Source organism: Neopsephotus bourkii, unplaced genomic scaffold (genome assembly GCF_033783945.1).
Source record: "Neopsephotus bourkii isolate Nb327-2 ecotype Australia unplaced genomic scaffold, CSIRO-AGI_Nbou_v1 NB_1768, whole genome shotgun sequence".
NCBI classification, from domain to species: Eukaryota; Metazoa; Chordata; class Aves; order Psittaciformes; family Psittacidae; genus Neopsephotus; species Neopsephotus bourkii.
The window spans coordinates 4,851,411-4,867,060 of NW_026902242.1; the positions used below are offsets into that span (position 1 = coordinate 4,851,411).

The 15,650-nt window shown below is 45.0% G+C and overlaps 1 non-coding gene across 1 annotated transcript; it reads left to right on the forward strand.

Annotated features, from left to right (window-relative positions):
• Positions 1-15,564: 15,564 nt before the first annotated feature.
• On the forward strand, positions 15,565-15,650 carry TRNAR-UCU (transfer RNA arginine (anticodon UCU)). Its single transcript is given in 2 exon segments — positions 15,565-15,601; positions 15,615-15,650. It is a non-coding gene; the product is annotated as a tRNA-Arg (tRNA).

Here is a 15,650-nt window from a genome sequence, read left to right on the forward strand (position 1 = left end):
TGACATTGGTTTCAATGGCAGGGCTGAATTTGGGGAATACTCTTCCAGCATGAATGACAAAGGTGTTTGAATCAGTAGGGTGGGACTTCATCTTCTTGCTGTGTCAGTGGGAAAACTCCAGCTGAAGTGCAGTGAGGATCTGTGTCCCCATAGACTTTATATGCTTATAAAAGAAGTCAGCTTTTGATCTTGTTTTAGATTTCTTGTCAAGATGATGTTCACAGCATCAGATTGAGTTCTTGTTTGCATCATTTTAAATACTTTTTCCAGGAATGCTCATAAGCTCATAAATCCATCTTTGCTTAGCAAAACACTTAAGCAGCAGTTAATTGTGAGGTGTATATATAAAATGATATATGTAAGTTTAATCTAACTACATGTTTTCCTGAATAGATGCAAAAAAGTTACTATTAAGTATAGGTAAGGATTTGGGAATATGATCACTAGTCTGATGGAAGAGTAGTTAAATTTCAGCATTACATCTTGGTGATGCCCTTCAGAGATTTCTGACCCATGATCCTGTGACCAGAATTTAGCAAGACTCCTTTTGAAGTAACAGGACCCTGTGCAGAAAACCTCTTCCAGGTTCAGCTAAACCAGGACATCAATTTCCTACCCCTCTGCTGCACATTTTTGCTACTCCTAGTCTGCTGGTTTAACAGCCTGTGATTCACATGGACAAAATCAGACAGATGAGCTCAGATTACTGGATGGACCTGCTGATGGCATTCCAGTGAATGATGGAGGTGCCAGCAGGCTGTTGATGTGGCAGTTTGTTGCTCATTTTCTGTTGCTGTGTGCTAGCAAGAGCAGCCATTGCTGCTGTTAATGAGATTTAAAAGGAAACATGTCAAAGTTTGTCAGTCTGGATGCTGGGCAAGGGAACACAGTTTGACTTCTTGCTTTCTTCAACTTGTGAGATGAACCTCACTGTCGTCTTTTCTGATACTCAGCACATTCTGACATTCTTTGCCAGTCCTACACTGTATATAAATACGCACTATTAGTTTTATGCTTCCTATGACTGTAGTGTGAGGGAACTGATTTTTGCTGGAACCTAAAGCTGAAGAGTCAAAGTTCACAAGGAAGGAGGTGGCCGAGCTCCTCATACACAAGGCTACATGAGCAGCATGTGGGTTTTGTTCAGGTGTCCCTTTGTTACATAGCAGGGTTTCAGCCTTACATTGTTCACATAAAGTTTTAGTCTGCTACTTTGGGGGCATTTTATTTGTTTTAAATACAATATCATCTTTACTCAAATATAACATAGTGTGTACTTGGAATTACAGCTGAATTCCTCAGTTGGAGTTTAGCAGGCAAGTTTATTGTACTCAGCAACACCCTGTGTATCGGTCTCCAACTGAAAATGAATTGTCACTTTCACAGGAGGAATGCAGTGCAACTTGTGTGGGCAGTCATTCCTCAGAAGAGGAAAACTGTAACATTGAGGAGAAATATGAAGATCTTAAAAGGTAACTGCTTAAAAATCTGACTGCAGTTAATTCCTACATGTGTCTGCTGTAGTGAATTACAATGCATTGATCTGTTCTGCATAAAGGCAATTAGAAAAGATGGAGATTGAACATAAAGAACTTGCTTGTCAGCTCCAAAAGGAAGATGAGAGTCTGCAGTGCAGTCAATTGCAGCTTGAAGAGAAAATTGCAGAATATAATGGATTAACCAGACAACTGGAATCGGCTTTGGAGGAAGGGAGAAAAATGGTATTGATGATTTAATACATCTCTTCAGCTTGTTTGCCATTGTTAGTTAAAAATAGCATTAAAACCAAACGTGCTTGAGAAGAAGGGATGGGACGAGATTGTTTTACATGAAGGGAGCAGTACTAAAAAGTGATTGGGAATTCTGGTGTGCTCAAATACGGATTTCACAGTTCAGTTTCTCTGTGGAATTCGGATCCGGTTGAAATGAATGACAAAGTTCAGAGGACAAACAGTTCCCTATCATTTTATTTGAAGACAAATCAAAATTCTTCAACCCCCCCAATATTGAATCCCACAGAAAAGCCTCCGAACAAAACCTTATTTTTCCTTATTTTGTTTGAAATAGGCAGCCCACAAGAACTTCAGTGGGAAAGTCTCATTTTAGAGAAAGGCTTTGCACACTTTCAGTATTAAGCAGAAATTTGTTATCTGTAGGAAGGATGCACCCAGTAAATCAACTGGGAGAAGAAATGAGATTGTGGTTATTTGTTTAATGAGAAAATATGTATGAAATTGTCATTTCTTTCCCAGATTAATCGTGTTGAAATAAACCTGAATTTCCTCAGTACTGAGGATACTGGTTTGGCTTTGAAAAAACCAACTTTGACTTAACTTACAAATGAGTTACAAAAGTAACAGCTGCTCCCTCCTCATGTTTTTATCCAAATCGGAATTTCTTTCAGATTTTGCTAGAAAATTTCCAAGGTTTGTTTAGTTTGTTCTGTGCATGGGAAATAATGCACATTTGCAGCACTGTGTGCAGTGCTGGTGTCCTCAACACGAGAGGACATGGAGCTGTTGGAGCAAGTCCAGAGGAGGCCACAAGGAAGATCAGGGGCTGGAGCACTTCCCATATGAAGACAGGCTGAGAACACTGGGGCTGTTGAGCCTGGAGAAGGGAAGCTGCAGGGAGACCTCAGAGCAACTTCCAGTGTCTGAAGGGGGCTGCAAGGATGCTGAAGAGGGATTCTTCATCAGGGACTGTAGCAATAGGACAAGGGGTGATGGGCTCACACTGAGACAGGGGAAGTTCAGGTTGGATATAAAGGAAGAAGCTCTTCCCTGTGAGGGGGCTGAGGCGCTGGCACAGGGTGCCCAGAGAAGTGGTAAATACCCCATCACTGGCAGCGTTCAAGGCCAGGTTGGATGGAGTCCTGGGTGACATGGTCTAGGGTGAGGCATCCCTCCCCACGGCAGGGGCTGAACTGCATGATCTTAAGGTCCTTTCCAACCCAAACTATTCTGTAATTCTATTAGCTGACAGGACAGGCAGTGGAGCTGTTAATGCTGAGGTATAAGGACATACTTTGGTTTGGGTTTGAAGTGAAAGTAAATATACCTCATTTCTCTCTCATGACCCTCACAGGTGGCTGAAGAACTGGAAAAGATGTCATGCAGAGAACAAGCCCTTTGGACGAAGATGCAGTTTCTTGAGGCTGAAGTGAGAGAGAGGCAAGAAAAGAAAACCCAACTCCTCTGCATATTTCACCATGTGAGTAAATAACACTGCTTATGACTGCAGGAATTGCTACATCAGCACTTACAATCAAAGTTCTTTTACTGAAACACACACTGCTGATGAAATGGATGCACACTTTTGGGAACAGCAAATGAATTCCATTTGACAATAGACTTTGTATATTGACATTTCTAATAGACTTAAAAGATGCCCAGTCTAACTAAATCACTCGAGCAATATTTTTACAGCTCTTATTCAATCCAGTTTTCCCAGCAAGGCAAAAAATCAAAGAATATGTATAAAGTTGTAATTTCCTTCTCAGGTTCAGTGAACACACCTGCATTTTAGTAAATGGGCAATGGTTCCATAATGACATAGTGGCATCTTTTTAGTTGCTCCTGGTTTGATGACAAGATTCAGATCTCACTGGAATTTGTGAGCTTTCATCTTCTGTACTGGTGTTGCACAGAAACAGAGCTGGTAACAAAAGAGATGTTCTCAGTTTTCAAAGCATCAGGCCTTTAAATGCCTGGGATTCTGTTGTTCCTTACCTCTTCAGCAAAGCCACAGTCTGAGAAGGATTTGGGGTGAGTAATGTTCTCTGCAGATAAACAAAGGAATCTGCTCCATTGTTTTATGTAAGCCCAAAAATTTCAGCACATTTTCGATTAATAAAATACCACACACAGTTGAATTTTCCAGACCAGTGCTGGCAAATCCTGTGCTTTAACCAAAGCTTTGATTCAGTCAGAGGTTTGTTCTGCGATCAGTAATAATAAGCTACAAAGCCATTTAAAGTTAATAGAGAAGACACTGGAAAGGTTTCCTGTCACTCTCCTAGACTTCCAAAACCAGTATCCTGTATTCTGACTTGCAGCATTCAAGGTTAAATTCAAGCCAATCAAATTCAAACTCTATTCAAGATTGAATAAGACCTCAGAGATGTGGTTTTGAATTCAGTGTGCTTTCATCAGTTTTGATCTGTATCAAGTGCAACTTCATGTCTGCTTTTACCCTAAGACAAAAGTGTTCTTAAAACAAGATCAGACATTGGCTGGTGGTTTATTCTATTACAAGCAGTTTTTCATAGGAAATTCTTGCTGTGTTAAGCAGAAAAGAAACTGCCTTGTATTTGGTCCCAGAAAAACTCCCAGGATGTTTTCAAGTGTTTTCCATTTGAAGTTCACAGGTAAAATATAAATGTTTGAGAGAGCTGCTCTAAATTAAACGCTTCTTCTTCCAATTACGTTTACACGTAACTGAGGATGCCTTATGGAAAATGAGGAAATGGTTTTATTCCTGTTGTTGTAGTGAAACTGGGAAAAATAGGGCTGTGAGGGTAACTTTATTCAGTTACTGACCTGATTACTTTGTGCTAAGGCTGGACTGAAATCTGAGGCTATAATTCCATTTTGCAGCATCTGGAATCTGTAACAGACAAGCAGTAAATACCTGGGTATCTGCAGCATGTACATAACATACATATATATATATATATAATATAACATATAATCTATGGTGTGCACCAGGGATGGAACTAGTGAGCAGGTAGGATTGCTGTCAGCCACCTTTTTTGTATAAAAAGCTATAGGCATCAAAAATCACATCAAATACCTATAGCAGATGTTTATTGACAAATCAAGACGAGAGAGAGCGTTGAGCCCAGGACAGATTTAAGCTGCCAAGAATCTCTCATGGGAAGAATTCAGGCAGTGAGTTCTTCCATTCCCAGGCCCTTTCCTCATTATCAACCCAGTCAAACACAATCACTTCAGCCCTGACTGAACATAAACAAAGCCTTGACATTTTGTGGCCTTTTTGGAACCCTTCAGTTTATGGAGCCTCTGAAACCTGTCCCAGGTAAATGACACTTCCGACAATCAGGTACCAGCCGCCTTACCTGGCCACTGATTGATCTGTGTTTTACTTCTAAGCTCATTGCATTTCTCTTTGTGTTTTCCTCTAGAACAAAAAATGCCATGAAGTACATCTGAAGGAGCTGGAGAACAGCCTCAGAAGTCGGAGAACAAGAGCCAGAGCATGCAGAATCACGTGCAGCTCCTGAGAGCTTCCTACACCATCACGTTTGGCTGAATTCTGGATTGGATTCCCAAGGTTTGGCTCTCGGCCTTGCTGCAGGCAGGGCAGACTGCAGGACAGCAGCGATAGGTGTGTAAGGGCAGGCTGTGTGCACAGAGCTGTGTGGTGCTCTGTGCATTTACTGTGCGTTAGGTCCTGTGCTCTAAAACCTTGCGTGTATCCTTTAGCCCATGGTAAAAACAGGGGATCACAGACTGCCCTTCAGTTCACGTCGGGGAAAAGAGCAGCCATGGGTGGGTTGCACAGGACTTTGCCTGTTTTAGTTATTAGTAGTTAGATGATATTCATCAGACCTCACACTTCTGTAACTGTAGAAATCTGGTTGCCCAAGATAATGACATCTGTCCTGTTACGAGAGACAAGAATTTAAGGAGCATTCGGTTCCCTTCCTTTCTTTTCCCTGTAGCTCAGCACCAATGCAGCATGCATGGCTGCTCTGCAGGAGATGGAAGCCATCACAAGGCTGCCCCATCCAGCCTTTTTCCCACACATCCCATTATGGCCTGGAGTACACTGTAGTGATATTTTGCAAATAGAAGTAAGAAAGTATTTCAGATACAGATGGAGTTTGAGCTCTGAATGTGCTGATGGAGCCTTTCACAGGGGCACATCTGCAGTCAGGTACTGAAGTGTTTGTGTACAAGAACCGCTGTCACTGAAGTCAGACTGACTTAACTCTCGGGTTGCACCCATGTTAACTATTCAGCTGATACAGGGCTAATACAAAACCCAGTTCTCACTGAGAAAGTCACTGATTTATAGACATGCTGGGAGATGTTTGTCAAAAAGTAGTACTTTCAGTTCAAAATAAGCAATTTAGAATGTGTATTTATCTGGTTTTTGACTGGAAATGTAAGTTAGCTCATGCACGGACACTTCCTGTTCGTTAAATGTAGCATTTCATTGGTAGTTACAATGTGTAGAATGTTGATGTGTTTTTCTTTCTTTGCAATACTTCTCCATCCTGACAAATACTGATCTGTGTTAATGAGCTGCTTGTGTGCACTTTGAAAGAGGAAAGTATTCACTACCTATGACACGCAGTAGTAAATATTTCTGTTAAACTTGGGGGTTTTTGCATTTCACACATGCACAGAACCAGGTTTGTGTTCATTTAGCTCTGTTTGTGCTACTGTGAAAATAGCAAAACCTTTCTGAAGTCATCCGATATGAAGAAAAGATTCCAGACACCAAGTGCTGAACCCATGAAATGTTTCTAAAAGCTCATCGTGGACAATTCAATGCTTTGCACTGATGACTGCTACAAAGATGTGCAGCCCCTGCACTGCAGCCTGCAGGAACCTAGCTCATGATAAAAATCATCCCCTGACACATGAGCACCTTGCCCACAGAGACCCTGACTCATGGGACATGCCGTTCCCCCAGAGAACACTCACCTTGCTCTGCCCTATTCCATACAGCCTATTCCATATGGCTGGAATGCTGCGATGTTCCCTCAGCACCTCCCTGCTCACAGCCTCCCTCCACTGCCCTAACCACAGCCACAGGCACCGCTGCCCTGCCCTTCCTCTGCTAGGAGACACCACCCCTGTCCTGCCCTCCGGCACTGGTGCCGGCACTGCTGGGGTCAGGGAGCAGCTCCAGGGCTCTTGGGGCAGGGCTGCGCTGCCGGGAGCTGCCTGAGCCGGGTCCGTCCCTGCATAGGGATGGACACAAGGGCAGGCAGAGGAGCCACAGCCGTGCTGGGAGCTGCGTGGAGCCCAGCAGCAGCCGCTTTGCCTGTGCTGAGGATGACGTGGACACAGCCAGAGGGTGGGGATTTGGCCCGTTTTGCTTCTGGGTTCGTTTTGGGTTGGGTTTGGGTTTTGTTTTGCTGTGCTTGCTGTTGCTTGTTTAACTCAGGATTGGGTTTCGTTTGTGTTGGGTCAGGTCCCCATCTCTTTCAGGCCCAGCTCCTGTTCTTTTGCAGGTCCAGCTCACAGGCAGCTCTGACCAGTTTGAGCTCCACCACTGCCAGGAGCTGACCGGGCCACGTCTGTCCCTGCACAGAGGAGCCCCAGATGCAGCATGTGGGGTGTGAAGCCCCAAGCAGCACCTCTGCCATGGCTCCAGGTTGGGGGGGCTTGGGCCCCCCTTCCTTGGTGTGTGTGGGGGTGTTCTGAGGTTGTGTTTGGTTTGGGTTTCCTGGTTTGATTTGGGGTGGGTTTGGTTTATTTTGGGATTTGGATTTGGTTGGTTTTGGTGTTGGTTCAGCCACAGCTCCTGGACATCTCCAGTTCGGTTCTGGCTCTGGGTTCAGCTCCTGGCTGTCGTGGCTGCAGCTCATTCGCAGCTCCAGGGCAGTGGTTTCTGTCCCTACCACAGCTCCAGCTCATTCATGGCTCGGGCCCCATTGCAGCCTCAGGTCTGTTTCTGCCCTCCTGTTTTTCAGGCCCAGCTCCTGGATGGCTCCAGTTCCATCGTGGCTGCAGCCCATGTCCATCTCCAGCCCCAGGCAGTTACAGCTTGTGCTTGCTGTGGCCAGGTCCTAAACCAATCTCTGTCACGATGCAGATGAACAGGAGCTGTCAGAACTGGAGTAACAAAGAGTAAACAAAGAGTTGGCCCCAAGCACACCGTGAAAAGCTCCTTTTGCCCCAGAGACCATCTCACGCATTCAATTTGGGCTGGTGCATGCCAGGGTCCCAGCATTACGGACAACCCCCTCCGGAGGGGGCCCATGGACCAGCCCCCGCGCCCCCAGCCCATAACCGCGCCCAAAGCCTGAAACCTCTCTCCACAGCCTCACCCCACCCCCGCCCCAGAAACCCCCAAGACGGGCTCGTTTCTGGGCCCAAAGCCGCAGGACTCGGGCTCCGGCCCAGCCCCGGGGCTCCATCTGAGGCCGGGAAATTGCCTCTGGGGCCGTGCTGCAGAGACCCGGCTCCGGGTCCCGAGCACCCTCGTGAGCCCCCAGAGCACCCTCCTGTGCACTCAAACACATTCCAAAGCCCCCAGACCGGCCCCGGCTGACCCCGCACCCCCTGTGCTGTGGGACAGCCCCGGGGGGTGCTTGGGAACCATGTGTGGGACCTGCAGAACGGGCCCTGACCCGGTGGCCGCGTCCGGGGGCCCCTGGGGCTTTATTCCGCGGCGCCCCGAGCCTCGCCGCTGCTCCGAGCGCTCTCCGCGGGCCCGACCCCGCCCCCCGGCTGCGCCCGGCCTCCGCTCTCAGCGCCGGCCTAGGGCCTGGTCCCCCCCGCGCCTCACCTGGGCCCAGCCAGGGGAGGCTGTGAGCGGCCTCGGCGGTACCAACCGAATGCAGCCAGAGCGAGCGCAACGACGGCGGCCGCCGCGGCTCAAACCTCTTCGGCCCCGCCCGCGCAGAGTCCCCGCCCTCGCCTCGCGCTGCCTCTTCCGCCCCAAGTGGCCAAAAAGGGCATAACCGGCAGGTCCCAATCCAGGTTTTCCTCAATGTCTCGTTCACCTCCACCCTGTTTGAACCCAGGTTTCACCCAAATTTGAAGGAAAAAGGCACACGGCATTTGCTAAATCTTCTCTTTGCTAACCATGAAAAGCACCAGTTTGAGAAGCACAGGGGGCCTGCCAGGAGGGGCAGAAGCAGTTCTCCCCCTGAACACTCCCATCTTCTATTCAGCCGGTGCTTCCCTGTGCCAGGTTCTCCCTGTCCACTTCTCAAGCACTGCTGGAAACAAGGCCCCAGCTGCCAATCCAACAGGCAGCAGCAAGTGCTTCTTGTACCCACCGTTTGCACCGTGGGGTTAAAGCCTGCAGAAAAGCATTCTCCCTTCTCCTGACAAAGTTCTCCTTCAGTCTCGGAACACTGAGGAGCAGCTGAGAATTGGGAGACTTTCACACTGAACATTAAGCGTCTTACCAGAGCTTTTCACTTGCTCCGGTTCAAACAGAAAACAGATTCCTCTTGCTGCTGTTAACTCATAGAGGAATGGACCGAGCACCTCAGGGAAGCGACTGAAGTTTTCTAGGAGCACTGGAAATGTGTTACCACTGCACATGTCCAGTTGAGCTGTAAAAGTCCTCCAAGTCATGCTGAAGTACAAGCTATGTTTGGAGCTGTGATAACCTGTTATCAGTCCAGCAGCAAGGAAAAGAAAGGCACGGGTGGCAATAGCTGGAACGCAGCCGTGTTTGTAACCTGGGGCTGTTCTGGGCTTCACGTGCTCTGAGTTCTTTTGAGAGTGTGGCCCTGCACTCAGGAACAGTGATGGGCACAAGAGTCGGAACAGGTCCCAGCAGAGGGGCTGCTCCTCTGTACTGAGTGTCTCAGGTGGGTCACTACGCTGTGTAACAGCCTCAGGGACAGTAATACACACGGTGTACACAGGGATTACTACTGCCCCTCAGACCCACCTTCAGTCCCACCGGCAGGATGCACCCCAGTGCTTCAGAGGCGACACCCTGAGCACAAGGAGATTTCTGTTAACACTGAAGCAGTGACCTCAAGCAGCCTTTCCACGTTCCCTGCTCATGACTGTTATAAATACAACATTTCCAATAAAACAAACACCTACTTTAAATGTTTTAATGACCTGGTTGGCATTTGTGGGTTAAAACAAGGAAAGAATGTCCATGTGCAGATTTGACCTTGGCCTTTAATTCCCTTCTAAGCTCCAAAACAATGTGCTAGCAGCTCCTGGCTTTCCAGAACTCCTGTTGCAATATGTGAGATTGCAGCTGAGTTTCAAGAAGCCTCTCACACACATGCCTTTCTTTTTAACCACTGCCTTCCCAAATCCATCTGCTCATCACCTCCTCTGGAGATGCTTCATTATCTGTCAGCGTTCTGCTGAGTCTGTCCCACAGGCAACTTCTGTCTGGCACAGCAGGTTTTAGAGCTGTTGCTTTTATGCCAATACATTCCTGCAACACACCACCACAATGAACTAACTAAATAAAGGCTTATTCACAGAACTCACCTTGTCATGAGTCACCCCAATTAAAATTAGTCAAATGGGGTTTAGCACCTGCTTGCCCTCAACATCTCAGTCTAAGGAAATGGTGTATTTGGTTACATACACCTCTTCAGTTGCCTCTGTGGAGTGTCCTTTTCCAGAGCAGCATTCCCCAAACTTTCTATTATCAAGCTTAAAAAAAAAACAGCTTTGATTTGTGCCAAACTCTAAAGCTATTTTAAAGCAGAAAACTGGCTCAGTCATGGAGGAGTTCCCTATTTCTACCCACGTAAACCAGTCTCAGCAGTCTGAGTTTTGTCTGGACAGCACAGACCTGGTTTTTCCAGTTCTGTTCTATTTTGGTGCAGCACCATGTGTGGATGCCATTTGTTTCCCAGAATGAGGGAAGAAAGATGGTGGGTAAGAAGGATGCTGGTTTGTGGACAAGCGGAGTGGGAAATGGGCCTGGGCACTACAGTACCAGAGCTCCTTCTGCCAGGGAAAGCAATTTCTTTTCCCTTTCTTTTTGTATTTTGTTTCAAGATGAAACCACTTTCATTTGATTCTTGAACACGTGACAGGATGGGTTGGACAGATTCTAGGAACCTGCAACATGCACAGCCATCCTGACCTTCCAAGTGAAGTTTAAGGCATCATTAATACAGGTCTGTCTGTATCCAGAGCACGAGCAAAAGCCTGGAACCCCAACACGGGAAGGGAAAACCAACCAACCTCCTCCCAGAAGAGCTGCCTATCACTGATTCATGAAACTAAGAAACCTTTCTCCATGCTCATGAAAAGGAGTGGCATAAACCAACGGCCATCTACACCTAATAGGGCAGCAAATACATTATACGTTGACGTAAGTGTTCTGAACAGCACTTTTATAAGCAGAAATCCGAGCTTCCACATTATTTTCTTCTTGGCAGATAAAAGTCGCCCTTTACTTTTTCTATAAAAGAAAGGTAACTTTTCCCCCTACTGTTTCTCACAGTTGGACTGCAGGTGCTCATTAGCATGGCTTTTTCTATGGACATGTCACAGTATCTATGACAACTATATATACATTTTAATAATGAATTTTTAACTCCTACCTTGATAAGAGGCCAATCTCACTGGGTTTTTCACATTTCTAGACCACTTCAGAACACCAAGGATTAGGTGTGGTATCTGTCGAGTGTGTTGAAAGCTGCATCCAACGGAAGAATCACTAAATTAATTCCTTCTCTCCACTCCTAATCCACAGGGTATTTCTTCTTTCTACATTTAAGAAACATAAAGATTGAATTTCCTGTTCTTCAGAAACATAAGTCATTTGTCAACACTAGATAGGATTGAATGAAAAAGCCTGTCATGTAAGTATCACAGTAGCACTCCATGCTGCACTGTTTCTCTTCCCTAGTCGTTCTCCTCATCTTCTCTAGTACACAGTACAGAGCTAATGAAGCAGCAGTATATCCAGAATTTTCTTACAGTACAAATCACTTTGAAAGAGCGCTAAAGTAATTTTGTATTTGGGATGTCCAGCCACGTGCATCTACTCCACTACTGGTGCCATATTTGGGCAAGAAACTTCCCTGCAGCAATGCAGACTGGCTAGGATGCCAGCTCTTCCCAGAAGAATTCAAATGCTGCACCAAGGCCCCTCAACATCCTCAAAAAATTGTGAATTGATCCTTGAGAAAAAGCTGGAATTTGTTGCTCTGTGGCTTCAGTTCTACTGTTCCAGGAACTGATGTTTTCACTCTACATAAGGAAGAATTAAAGTGCTGAGGCACACAAACAGAGCATTTGGAATGCTCTCTGCGTAGCAGAGAGCCCAGATTTAACAATTGATCAGCGCATTCAGGCATATCTTGGTTTCACTCTTACACTGCCAAGTTTCAAGAATCCTGACAGTTTGTATGTCTACCACAACAAAGGAAAACCATTAAAAATTACATATACAATAAAGGTGGAGAGTGATTATCCTATTTTTCTCCAGTTAGTAAGATTAAAGAACACTCAAAAGAATCACCACATTCTGGTATATTTAAACCTTATTCAGGCCCACTGTGGTGGTTTAAGCCCAGCTGGTAACTCAGAACCACACAGCCACTCACTCAGTCTCCCCTTTCTTCCCCCGTGCTCCCAGAGGGATGTGGAGGGGAATTGAAAGAATGTAAACCCCATAGTTGAGATAAGGTACAATACAAAACCACTACTGCTATCACCAACAATAATAATGATAAGTGGAATAACAAGGGAAGAGAATACAATCGCTTGCAACCTGCCGACCAATACCCATCTTGACCCAAGCAGTGATCTAGCCCTTTCAGGTAACTGCCCCCAGTTTATATAGTGGGCATGACATGCTCTAGTATGGAATACCCCTTTGGCTAGTTTGCATCAGGTGTTCTGTCTCTGCTTCCTCCTGGCTTCCCGTCTCCCTCCTCACTGGCAGAGCGTGAGACTGAGAAGGTCTTGATAGGAGTAAGCATTACTTAGCAACAACTAAAACATCAGCTTGTTATCAGCACTGCTCTCAAGCTAAAGGCAAACCACAGCACTGCACCAGCTACTAGGAAAGAGAAAAATAACTGTGACAGCTGAACCCAGGACAGTAAGAAATTAACTTTAAGATGTGTTACATAAATACATCATTTTGTAATGTATAATAAATAATAAAATTGTAAGTATCAATGATGAAAATATAATTTTACATTTATTCCATAAGAAGATAAGGAATCTGAGCAAGTAAGAATGAACTGCAACTGATACCATTCTAACCAGTCCCTGGGCTCTTCACTGACTGCACCATCACAGAAAACAATAACTAAGATCCAAGGATTGTACACCAGGTAATTAAGAAATACTATTAAAAAATTACTTATGCAACATGAGAAAAGGGGTTCAATACAAAGACTGTATTTATCTCACAGCTCATCTGTTCACAGAGCTACACAGAATTAACATTGTATGTAGAATTAACACTGTACCCCCTTGAAGGAGTGATTTAGCATGACAGCTTGTGTTCCCTTAACTGCTCCAGATACTACCTTTGGGAATTACTCCTACCTACCCAAATACATTTGAGAGAGCAGAACATGTATTAGTCCAGCAACAGCCATAAACAGTGTAATTGGAAGAGGTACTTAACAACAGTCTTCCTGCTGGCAGCTCGACAAATAAAGGGGCAAATTCTCCACTGCCCCGATCTCCACTGTCACATGGAGATTATAGCCCCCCCTGAAGAAAGGGCAGAGATGCAGAAACATCTACAACATGAAGCATATTAAGAAAATAAATAATAAAACAGCAAACTACCAAATGAAAACCTCCCTGAAGGAGTTATTTTCAGTAGGCCCTGTGCATTTTCCCCACCAGTTCAGAGTACTTTCTCTTGGTGCACTACGAACCCAGAGCTCTCCTGTTTCTCATGCAGCAGCTCCATCTGCTGTCAAGAAGGCAAGGCAGACTTTGCCTTCCGGCTACTTTTACAGGATAAAACGGGAAACTAACTTTACTAATTTGAAGTATCCCTATAAAGTTTTCAAACGCTCCCCCAGTCAGTCCCCCTGCATAAACAGAACCAGCAGCCAGGCTTCACCTGCCTGTGTAAACCAACTAACCAAAAAGGGTATGACAGGAAATAACAATGATGTGAATGTTGGGATTTTTCACTTCTACACCTTCAGAACTAGTCTTCTCACAGCAGACTGTTGTCTGATTCTTCATTATCTGCAGTCATTTAGTGTTGTGCTGCTCAAAGGTACCATGCTAGCAAACCAGGTAAGGTACTGACAATCACTTCACCCTACATTAAATGTGCCCAGGTATTCACAAACTGTAAGACAGTGAGTCTTAGTTACTTCAGTGGTTTGTTTCAATTCCATAAACATAAAACTATTCTGAAGACCAGCTTCGTTGCTAAGAATTAAAATTCTGTTTCTTTTATGCAGTGCAAGGCCTTGAGAACTCAAAGTTTCCACACTTTGCATTCCTTTACCAGGAGCACTATGAGGAGTTCTGTCCATAACAGAATGGTTGTGGTAAGCCCATGAGTACCTACAGCTTGTAAATACAACCAGACCTGCTCTGAACCTTGCCTCATACTCTTGTATTCTAGGGTTTCTAATATGCCTGCTCTTGATTTAAAAGAAACAAAGACTTATTTCAGACCATAATTACAGCTTTTAAGGAAAAAAATCTTGTTTCACTGAATCCACTGGGGGTTTTACTGTGATTTTAGAAGAGATACAGTTCCGTTATTGCTCTCTTTAATGGGTTTAGGAATAAGTAATTCACAGTACTCAGAATAATGACCCCAGTAATACTGTAATGTTTTCACCCACACTGAAATATTGTCACGTGATAGAATGTTATTTCTCCTATGTATTTTCCTTTTTATTCTTTCCAAGGGTTTTTTAGTGTCTCCAAACTATTCGCAGTCACTAATTTCCAGGTGTGATTGACTCATATGTTGTTGCAGTATCTAGCAGGGATTGCACAGACAGTTTTACTGGTCACCTATGGCACGTCTTCCAGATTCCCAAGCAGTATTTTTGTGTTGATGGCACTGGAAAGCCAGCAAAATGCTGCAGTGCATGGAATGCCCTGTAAATATCACATCTTTCTAGGCTCCTTTAATTCAGATGCTGTTGCTTAACACACATACACACACCTCTTCAGAGTATCTACAGTGCTGGAAATCACCAATGTTACAATAATTTAGTTTCAAATAACTTTGGAACTGAAGCAGTGTTGTTTCCATATCTCTGATGCTGTGAAAGGTGTTTTTTTGCCTGGAAGGTTCTCATTTACTCCAGGAATGGAATGCTGTTAAAAATGCATTCTGAATAACTGCAATATGAGAAATGTTCGTATTTGTTAAGACAAAATCATTTTACCTAATCCAGCAACGTTAACACATTCAATCTATGTAACAAGACTCAACCCTGTGGAGGAATTAAATCTTTCACAGAGGAGTAAATCCTTATGCAAATTCATGATGTTTGAAGCAACAGTTCCCATATATAATGCAATTGTGGAATATAATTATATATACCGAAAATGCCAAAGTGAGATGACAACAAATACTTTGCATTGATTTACCGGTGAACGCAAACCAGAAAGTCAGTCTCTCACAAGAAATAAGGACGCAGCCCTGTGGTGATCACCTACCAGCAAGCTCTGACACCGCCACCACCCCCCTCGATGCAACACTCACAGCGGCACGCAGAGGCTGCCTCCAGACGTGGTTTATAAGCCTCATCCTATTTATACTGTTAAAAAAAGAACCCGAAATAAAGGAATAAATAAAAGGAATAAGGAGAGACCGTTCCCCGCTCACGAGTCAAACATGGCTCCCCTCAGCGAGGGTCCGACCGCGCGCAGGCTCTCTGGGCGGTGCGCAAAAACTCCAACAGGTGGCTCCGTGGCGCAATGGATAGCGCATTGGACTTCTAGAGGGTTGAAGGGATTCAAAGGTTCCGGGTTCGAGTCCCGGCGGAGTCG